Below are 10,324 nucleotides of genomic sequence, written 5' to 3' on the forward strand. Positions count from 1 at the left end.
ACTTGGCGAATTTTTTGGAGTTTTACGACACATTTAAAATCAATGGCGTTTCGGAGCATGACATACGCCTTCGTTTATTTCCCTTTTCATTAAGGAATAAGGCTAAACAGTGGTTGAACTCGTTACCACGAGGGTCAATCACTACTTGGGAACAAATAACTGAAAATTTTTTACTAAAATATTTCCCACCGGCTAAAATGGCTAAATTAAGGAATGATATCTCTTCTTTTATGCAGATGGAACTAGAAACGCTCTACAATGCATGGGAGAGATACAAAGATCTATTGAGAAGGTGCCCTCACCATGGATTACCCCTTTGTCTACAAGTTCAAACTTTTCACAATGGGCTAAATCCTTCGACTAGACAGATGGTTGACGCAGCCGTTGGTAGGAATATCAATAATAAGACACCTGAGGATGCTTATGAATTTATAGAAGAGATGCCATGAATAATTATCAGTGGCAAGTCATGAGGACAAAGCCAACGAAAGCAGTCGACGTTTTTAATGTTGATTCAGTCAACATGCTCTCAAATCAGGTAGAATTTTTTAATAGAAAATTTGACGGTTTTCTTGGTTCTTCACAAGTTCACCCAGTAATGCAATGCAATGCAAGTGGAGGAGGGACGAACAATTCAGAATACCTACCTTATGGCCACAATATGGAAAACGAGCAATTAAATTATATGGGTAATAATCCTCAACCTCAAAATAATCCCTATAGCAACACTTACAATGCAGGATGGAGGAACCACCCAAATTTCTCATGGGGAGGCCAAGGGAATCAGAGACCACCATCACCTCCAGGCTTCCAACAACCACCTTACCAACAAGAGAAAAAGTCGAACCTTGAAGAGATGCTAACAAAATTCATCTCGGTTCAGAAACTCGTTTTTAAAATACTGAGACAACACTTAAGAACCAACAAGCATCGATCCAAGTGCTCGAAACTCAGATAGGCTAGTTCGCTAAATTGATATCTGAATGACCACAAGGTAGCCTACTGAGTAACACTGAATCTAACCCAAGAGAGTAGCTCAATGCGTTACCATTCAAGATGAGGAAGGGTTAGTTGCACCTGAACCAGAACCGAGGCAAGAAACTGTGGTAAGTAAAAGTAAAGGTGAGGTGGACCACAATGACCAAAAACAGGTAAGTAAAGAGTATAAACCACGTGTACCATACCTCAATGCGACAAGGAAAGACCGCACAGATGAACAATTTGGTAAATTCCTTAAACTATTAAAGAAATTGCAGATTAACTTACCGTTTATTGAAGCTCTTTCGCAGATGCCAAATGCAGTCAAATTCTTAAATGAACTTTTAGCAAATAAACGGAAGTTGGATGTAACACCCCTTACCCGTATCCAAGGCTAGAATAGAGTACGAGGCATTACCAGACTTAACAATACACATAGACGAAAACCGGGCCATAAAATTCAAAACTTTTCGAATACATGAATGACAAACAAAGCTAACTATATCATCACATCAAAACATAGTACATGGCACGATTAATTAAACCTATAAACCATAATGGATAAGGACTACATCTCATGATGATATACAATAACTCAATGCAGACTGATACGTATGGTCAAAATCATAATAAAAATACATATCACAAACCAACTTCCTATACATGCCACAAACTTGATATTTCTAATATTTGAATTAATTCTCCGAAAGTGATAGTTTGATAGTGTGATTTTGCCTCAGACGATCTCCAACCCCAAGCCGACCTGCCGCTACTAAAGAAATGGAGAGGATGGGTAAACTGTACGCTTAGTAAGTTCATATGAAAATAATAAGTGTAGTAGCCCAAGTTTGACCGGGCCTTAAAACCAAAACAGAAATATGAAATGAATAAATAAATGTTATTTATTTTAAAAGTCCAGTTTACAAGAGCCCAAACACAGGCCCAAATAACTTTCAAACCCAAAAAAATTAAAACCCAGTAGCCCAAATACCTAAACCCTATGCCCGATTACAACCTGATAGCCCATACCCGTTACACCCAGACCCAAAAAATAAATGAGGCCCAAGTGGTCCAATTTGTTAAACAGAAAGCAGAGAGACATAGGGTTTCAGAAACCCTAGGCGCCGCAACTCAAGCGTCATGACTGTTCGTCTCGTGCCGTTCCAGTGGGCTCCATCGGCGCCGTGGCTTTGGCCTCGTACCACACCGCGATCATCGTGTGAATCGACATCACCGTGATGTTCTCGCAAATACCTGCAAGACAGGACAAAAGAAAGCAGCAGACACGAAATAGAAAAGAAACCAAATAGCAGCAAATAAACTGAAACCAATAAGGAAAGAAATCAAAGATTTCTTTCCTAAACATGTATAGTCTAAAGGCTATAAAGCCTTTCCTCCGATTTGTAAAAAAGGGACTTACGTTCTTGGAATATACAGAGAGAATCAATAAAAAGAGAATATAGAGATTCAACAAAAGAATTTATTCTTGCGCACATATACAAAAAGCATCACAGTCGATTGAATATACAAAGGTGAAATTTTCTTTTAAATACATGCACATATATATATATTGCGATTAAAAAAGAAAAAGGGAGACAAACCTCTTTCGATCTGCGCTAAAACGGGAAATTTCCCAATCTCCGACCACCACGTGTGGCGACGTTCGCGGTGGCGCGTGGGCGCTTATGCGCCTGAGAACAGGGGCCCGACGAGGCTCTGAGGCCGACCCCGAATCCTCCTACAGAGGATTTCTTTAAGTTTCTTTTTTAAACTGAAATTTGGCTTATATAGCCCTAACGAAACGGTGCAGTTTCGCTTAAAACCAATTAGCTTTAAACGACGTCGTACCAAAGCTAGGATCCACGTGTTGACCCGAGACCCAGGGAGGATCCGCGTGTTTTTGGAAAATGGGCTAATTTTGTCAATCGGTCCTTCCGCATTTTAAGCTTTATAATTTCATTTTATTGTTATTTTAATTCGGCCCTAATCTCTTATATTTACTTCAATTTAGTCCTACTGGCCATTAAAACTTATTCTGAGGAACGACATTGTTTTCTGGGACTAGGGCAAATTGCCCAGTGAGTCCTCTGAATTTAACGCGCATTTCAAATCAGGCCGAGGATTTTTATTATTTTGCAAATTAGCCTTAGATTTTCTAATTAAATTCAATTTTAATCCTTTTATATTTTAATTTACTTTAAATACTTTATATATTTTTTAAATATTAGTTATATATTACTATTATTATCCATTATTTTTATTATCATATATTTTATCTATAAATTATATTATATTATATATTTTATTTTATATATTTCTTTATATATTTTTTATAAAATTGTATTATTATTTACTAAATTTGTAAATGGCAAATAAATTTAAAAAATATTAATAAATAATAGTATATATATTATCCTTATTTATAATAATATTCATATTCCATTTATATATTACACCTATTCTTATTTATATAGTTTATATATGTATATTATTTATTTTATAATATTCTTATGAAAATTACTCATATCCTATTTATTGTTTTATATTTTACCTATAATATGGGCTATACATCATATATATTTTAAATTCTATTATATGTTATATATTTTATATACTATGTTTCTATATGTAAAATATTTGTTACTTTATTATTATTATCGTATACCATATTATATTTCATACTATATTTTTATTATTCAATATTCCTTATAATATCTATCTTTCTCATATATATTTTTATTATATATTATAAATTTTGTTTTTTATACTAATTATTTTACCATATTTTTATATGCAAAATACTTATTATATTTCCTTATATTTTATTCATATTATATTATTATACATAACTTATTTTAAACATTTTTAATTTATATTTTAGGTATTTTTATCAATAATTACTCACTTTATTTTATATTTTAATATATATATTATATTATATCAATATATTAGATGTTGGTCTCATAATTTTATTAAATGTTGAGTGCTTGACTTATTATTATTTTTATTGTATTTTTATTATATATATGTGTCAAATTATATATCATGCATCATTTTTATTATCAATATGTTTAAATATATGATGAATTATATGTTTATGTGTTTTACCTATTCTTCTTAAATATATATCGTGTTTTATGCATATTTTACTTATTTAAAATTTGCCATGTTTCTTATATGTATATGTTAGTTATTGTGCTTTTATTTACCTATTACTATAACATGTTATCCCGTATGTTATGTTAATATGCTCCTTCATGCATCGATCTAAAAAACAAGACTTTAAAGTTTTCAAAAATAAAGGCAATACTTGGTGTTTAGAAATTTCGATAAAAGTAGTGCCCTAACTTATTGGGTTGCAGCTTTTCTCGTTGAGTTCGAATAGTCAAGCACCCTTCTAAGTTTTTCAGGTTTTCTAAGTGCAAGTAACTTTCTCAGAATTTCAAGGCGTTGTGTCCTAACTTACTGGATATGACGTTTCGTTATTTCGAGATAGGGATTTCCAACAAAGCTAACTTAGTGTCAGATATCTTAAAAATATTATGTCCTAACTTATTGGATGTAATATTTTGATTTATTTGATACAAGTGAACCCTAATTTTCAAAATAAAAAATATTAAAAGAAAATTGCATCTTAAAATTTTTAAATTTTCGACATTAAAGACACTTGATAATCAATTAGGTACCAATTTTTGGGCATTACGAGGGTGCTAACCCTTCCTCATACGTAACCGACTCCTGAATCCATTTTCTCAACTTTCGTAGACCAAAATTAATGTTTTAAAACAAAACATTTTATAAGGTGATCCAATCACACCTAAAAAATTGGTGGCGACTCCCGTTTTTGTTTTTCTTAAAGTCGATTCCCATTTTCCAAAACTTGATTTAAAAATGGTTTCGACAGCTTGGTGACTCCACTGGGGACTAATAAGAGAGTCAAGCTGTATAATTGATTACCTTTTGTCTTAATGTCGGAAATTTGAAAAATTTTAAAATTCAATCCTCTTTGCATTACATGTGTCTGTATTATTGCATATGTTATATATTCTGATACATATTGCATTTGCATGACCGTTGTGGTCACACCCTTAAGTGGGAGTGAGAGACTACGCCTTCGTGAGGCTTTCGCCTTCGTGTAGGATAGTGGATCACTTTCGGGATACATCTGTACCTATGGTTTCGTGAGATTTTCATCTCCGTGTAGCCATAGGGAAATGTATTTCCCTGAACTGAACTCATTTCAAATGAGCCTATAATGGGTGAGAATCGAGGAATCTGCTGGTTTGGGTACCTCAAACTTTAGAACTAACCTCAATAGAAAAACCGTAAGAGCCCAACTTAGTTAGAGTTATACTTTAGATATTACCCTTATAAATTATCGTTGAGATTTATTGATATCATGTGATACTGACAATTTCTTTTCTTTTGTTTGCATGTCATTTTGCATTTACAAAGGTATCGATTCACGGTCAGTTTCTAAGTTAGGAAGTTTTATTATGGAGAACGGACTTCTTGATAGAGTGGAGGGCAACGCGGATGTTCATAGATGGTCAGAGCAAACTCAGCTAGAAAAGGAAGACAGTATAACTATGGGATATGTGTCGGAGCTGTCAGATTATACTCGTATTAGTGTCACACAGAATAATCTCCAAGAGCTTAAGGAAATTTGGGATCAGTGGGGCAATGAGACCAAGCAGTTATTCTATGATAATTACGGAGATTTACCTTACTTGCTCGATATTCAGGTAGATAAGCACTTGTTCCGAGCCCTTGCTCAGTTTTGGAACCCGACGTACAGTTGTTTCACTTCTGGGGAAGTAGATTTGGTACCTACCGTGGAGGAGTACACTGCCTTACTTCGTTGTCCCAGGTTTCAGAGTGATAGGATCTATTCTCGAGCTGCTTGTGTCCCTACCTTTTGGAAAAAATTAATGACCATTACGGGAATGAGCGAGCAGTGGATCACGGCCAGAATTAAAGAAAAGGGTGAGTGCAAGTGCATTTCGTAGGACGCTTTGAAAGATCTGATTTTGACACACCCCGATGAGACGAAGAAGGTAGACGTTTTTGCCTTAAGTTTGTATGGACTGATGGTTTTCCCTAGGGCTTTGGGATATGTGGACAAGGCAACCACGGATCTTTTTCATCGACTCAGTAAAAGGGTCACTTCCGTCCTTGCAATTTTGGCAGAGACATTCAGGTCCTTAGGTGCATGTAGGAGGGCTGGTGCAGGCAGGTTTATAGGGTATGCTCAGTTACTTTTGGCTTGGTTCTACAGTCACTTCCGATTGATTGATGGGATTTTTTGTCGGGTTTTCTTTGAGAACTACTCCCCGTTGAAAGATATAGTAGTCTTATCTAGGAAAGTGGATATGCCGAAAGAGAATTGGATGGCATTACTTTAGAATCTATAGTCGGAGGATGTTGAGTGGAGAGCTCCATGGATGGTTCCTGGAGAGATACTTTATCGATGCGACAGCTTTGAGTGGGTTCCCCTGTTGGGAATTTGGGGTGCCATTGGTTATGCCCCTTTGCTCATGCTAAGGCAGCATGGATTGAAACATTTTGTACCAGCGACTCATGGGTTGGCTCAAAGTGAGTTTGTATACAGAGGAGCCGATTACAAGAGGAAGGTTAATGAGGTTTCTAGTGCTTGGAACAAGACTTTTCGGTTGAAATGAGTGGCCATTAATCCTGGTACGACACCAGAATATGTCGAGTGGAGGAGTAGAAGGATTAACGATAATGTCCCTATGACAAAAATGGAGGAAGTTCAACCAATGGAGGAATATCTACAAGTGATACCCTCGGAGCTTGATATCATGAAGCAAGAATTTAATAGAAAGAATTTGGAACTTGAAAAGAAGATAGAAAAGCTCGAGGAGGAGAATATGTGCCTGAGTCTAGATGTTGACCTGCAAAAGAAGGAGGTTGAAAAAGTTAGGAAGGAAAAAAGGAAGGTTGAGGAAGACCGAGATGATTTAAAAGAGGAGTATAAGAAGGCATAAGTATCTTTAAAGAGAGTGGGGTTAGAGAAGTCTTCGGAACAGTGGCAGAAAGAAGTTCAAGTGGAAAAAACTAGAGCCGAGTATTAGGAGAGGAAGTTTTAAGAGATGCGGTATGTTGTGGCCTTTGATTTCCCTGACCATCCCACGAGAAATTGGGATGGTTCCTTCAACCTGCATTATAAGTGTTACTGTACGGATTATTTTGAGGTCTAGAATTATTACCCATATAGTGGACTTGTTCCTCCTTGGTGCTAGGGTTGAGGGATGGATAATCTGCGTTGTGTACTCCTTCTCCATTTGAATCACACCTCATCACTGGATGTACCTGAGTAGAACCATACAAATCATCAGTCTTTTTATTTAAAAGTTCTATCTGGTTAGATAGCACAGTGACCACGTCGAGGTTAAAATCCCTCTGGCAACAATTCGTCGATTTCAATCCAAAGTACACCTTGCCTTTTTTCAGGTAGCTTTGATGCCTATTCAGCTAGCGGGACATTAGTCATAGCCAAAATTCATCGAAAAAGAGGAAGTTTTGTCTTTCTTTCAATCAAAATAAGAGAACAAAGAAACCACTCAAAAATGAAAGTTAAATAAAAAGTTTCAGTATTCTCTATACCTCCAATTCAAGGATTCCATTCAATATTTAGGAAGTTTCACTTCTCTCCCTCTCTCTTCTAATATTATCTTTATATCACTATTATATATCTTTGTACTTTAAGGACAATGTACATCTTAAGTGTGGGGGGGGCTTATTCATTTCATTATCAGAAAAATCCCTGAATTTTGTCTTATTTTCATGTAATCTTCTCATATCATTATTAAAATTAATTTTGATTAATTTATGATTTTTATTGATATGTCTTGAATTAAAACATAGGCATTCATGCATTGATTGTTTAAAATTTAAGGAATTAGAGAATCAATCATGATAAGTTGATTTTTAAGAATTAAATTTTTTTTTTAGGTTGTTTCCCCAAGCTTAGGTATTATCTTGAGTTAAAATTCACAGGTTTAAACATCAAAAAGCCATAATTTTTGTGAGATCTTGAGCCTTTAGAGCATTTATTATTTCTTTCATGCTCACTTTTATTAATGTTTTTGAGTACGTCAATATTGAATTGTCATTCTAGAACTTTCTTGATTATGCATTTCAAGACCACACCATTTGATTTGATATGTCGTGATGATAAAGACACTTAGGTTTAACTCACTCACTCCATAAAAGCCTACCTTCAAAATTAACCCTTATTGAACCCCCTTGAGCCTATCAACCCATTCATTGATTTACCCTCAACATTAACCCTTAACCCATTATTGTTGAAATTCCCTAAATTAATTTGATCCCTATTTTTGTCAAGATTTGATTTGAATAAATTGCTTAGCTATGTTTTATTTTTGATAGATAGCCTATGTTATTTGACATGTTCTTAAAAAAAATACATACATATATATTAGTAGTAATCAGTCATTTTTTTAGCTTAAGTGTTAATTCCATATTCTGAGAAGAAGCTCACTTGTATTCAATTAATGATTAGTTATTTTTCTAGTTAGGTAATTTTTTAATTCAATCTCGATTCTAACCCTTTCTTTCAGCTTGTGACGACACCCCCTAACCAAAGCCACGTTACAACCCTCTAAAGACCTTTTGATTGATGTATCATCTCAATATATAGTGGTGGAGATTTGATTTTCATGCAAGCCTATGGAAATAACTTTTCATATTGACTAATGAGTGCTTCATTTATTGTCCTTAAACACCTCGAGTGATTTGAGTGAATTTTTAGTGAGGATGTTAAACTTTGTGATATTTTGAATCAAAGGTAATCACTTAAATGAGGGGAAACACCTATGTTTTCGTGATAAAATGCTCAACTTGGAATGTTTGAAACTTTGATGTTCTTCTAGTTGAATTCTCAATGTATGATTACTTATGGATTATTTTGAGATATTATCGATAGGGATTATAAGTTGAGAAAAATTTATTTTGATTGTGAATTGAGGATTTTGCTTGAGGACAAGCAAATGCTTAATTGTGGGGGTATTTGATAAACTGTAATTTATACATATTTTTATCCCATCTTAGCACATTTATGGATGATTTCTCCTTAGATTTGGTGAATTTGATGCTCCTAATCCTTTAATTTCATGTTTTATACTTAGGTGAGCATAGGAGAGTAAAAAGAGCAAGAAACGGGCCAAAAATAGAGAAAATGGGCCAACATGGGAAATCAACACGGCCTGAACTTCCTCACACGGGTAGGCCACACGGTCGTGTCTATTTGGCAGAATCGAAGCATGACTCACACGGATAGACCATACGCCCGTGCATATTTAACAGCCTTGACCACGGTCTGAAGCAATCGCACACGAGCGTGTCCCTATCGAGCCCAATTATAGTCCTATTCGAAAAAGGCCACTTTTGAGGGCTTTTAGGCATTCTAAAGCCTATTTGAACACCTGAGGAGACACTTAGAAAGGACACACAGAGTAGGAGGCAAGGAATTACTCAAGGAAAGCCGATTGATCCATCTCAGAAGCCGAATTCATCGTTAAGACTAAAGATCTCCCTTCAATTTCCTTCAGGGGATTTGGGTTTTCTTTATGTTTTGTTATCTTTATTCTTTTGAGATGTTTTCTTTGATAATTATGAACTAAACCCCCTAAATACCTAAGGGGAATGAAACCTAAGATGGATATTGTTATTATTATCTGAATTGTATGATAAATATTTGACTTGTTCTCAATTATGTGTTCTTAATTCTTGTTTTAACATTCCAGGATATTGATTCAAGTTAATGCGCTTATTCAGAGGAGAAAAAGTCCCTGTATAAGAGTAAATTTTTCATAATTAAGTGGAGTTGATTGCACGCCTAGAGATAGAGTGACAAGATTTTGCCAGATTAGGGTGAAACCTAATAAGGGAGTCCATAGATCGAGTTAATGCAACACTAGGGTGTTAATTAGAAAGAGATTTCAATTAATCAACCTAGGGTTAGACGTTATTAGTCTCGAGAGAGATAATAATATAACTTAGGGATTTCTACAGATCAAGTCAAATGAATAAATCGTTTGATTCAGAGTTAAATAACAAGTGAAGTCCAGATGGATTTTTCCTTGGGTATTGTCTTAATCAATCGAGTTTTCTCAAAAGCTTTCCCCCCAATTTTCTCTTTGTGCACCCTTAATTTAATTAATTAGTTTAGATAAACAAATCCCTTAATTTCTAGGCTAGATAATAAAAAGAAAGCAATTACTAGTACTCTTGATTCCTTTGGGTTCGACAATCCGGTCTTGCTAAAGCTATACTACTGCTCGATAGGTACGCTTGCCTTTAT

The 10,324-nt window shown here is 34.9% G+C and overlaps 1 non-coding gene across 1 annotated transcript; it reads right to left on the reverse strand.

Moving 5' to 3' along the window:
- Positions 1-203: 203 nt before the first annotated feature.
- On the reverse strand, positions 204-310 carry LOC128294886 (small nucleolar RNA R71). Its single transcript, XR_008285193.1, has one exon. It is a non-coding gene; the product is annotated as a small nucleolar RNA R71 (small nucleolar RNA).
- Between the last annotated feature and the right edge of the window lie 10,014 nt (positions 311-10,324).

The sequence above is a fragment of the Gossypium arboreum genome, chromosome 6 (genome assembly GCF_025698485.1).
Source record: "Gossypium arboreum isolate Shixiya-1 chromosome 6, ASM2569848v2, whole genome shotgun sequence".
NCBI classification, from domain to species: domain Eukaryota; kingdom Viridiplantae; phylum Streptophyta; class Magnoliopsida; order Malvales; family Malvaceae; genus Gossypium; species Gossypium arboreum.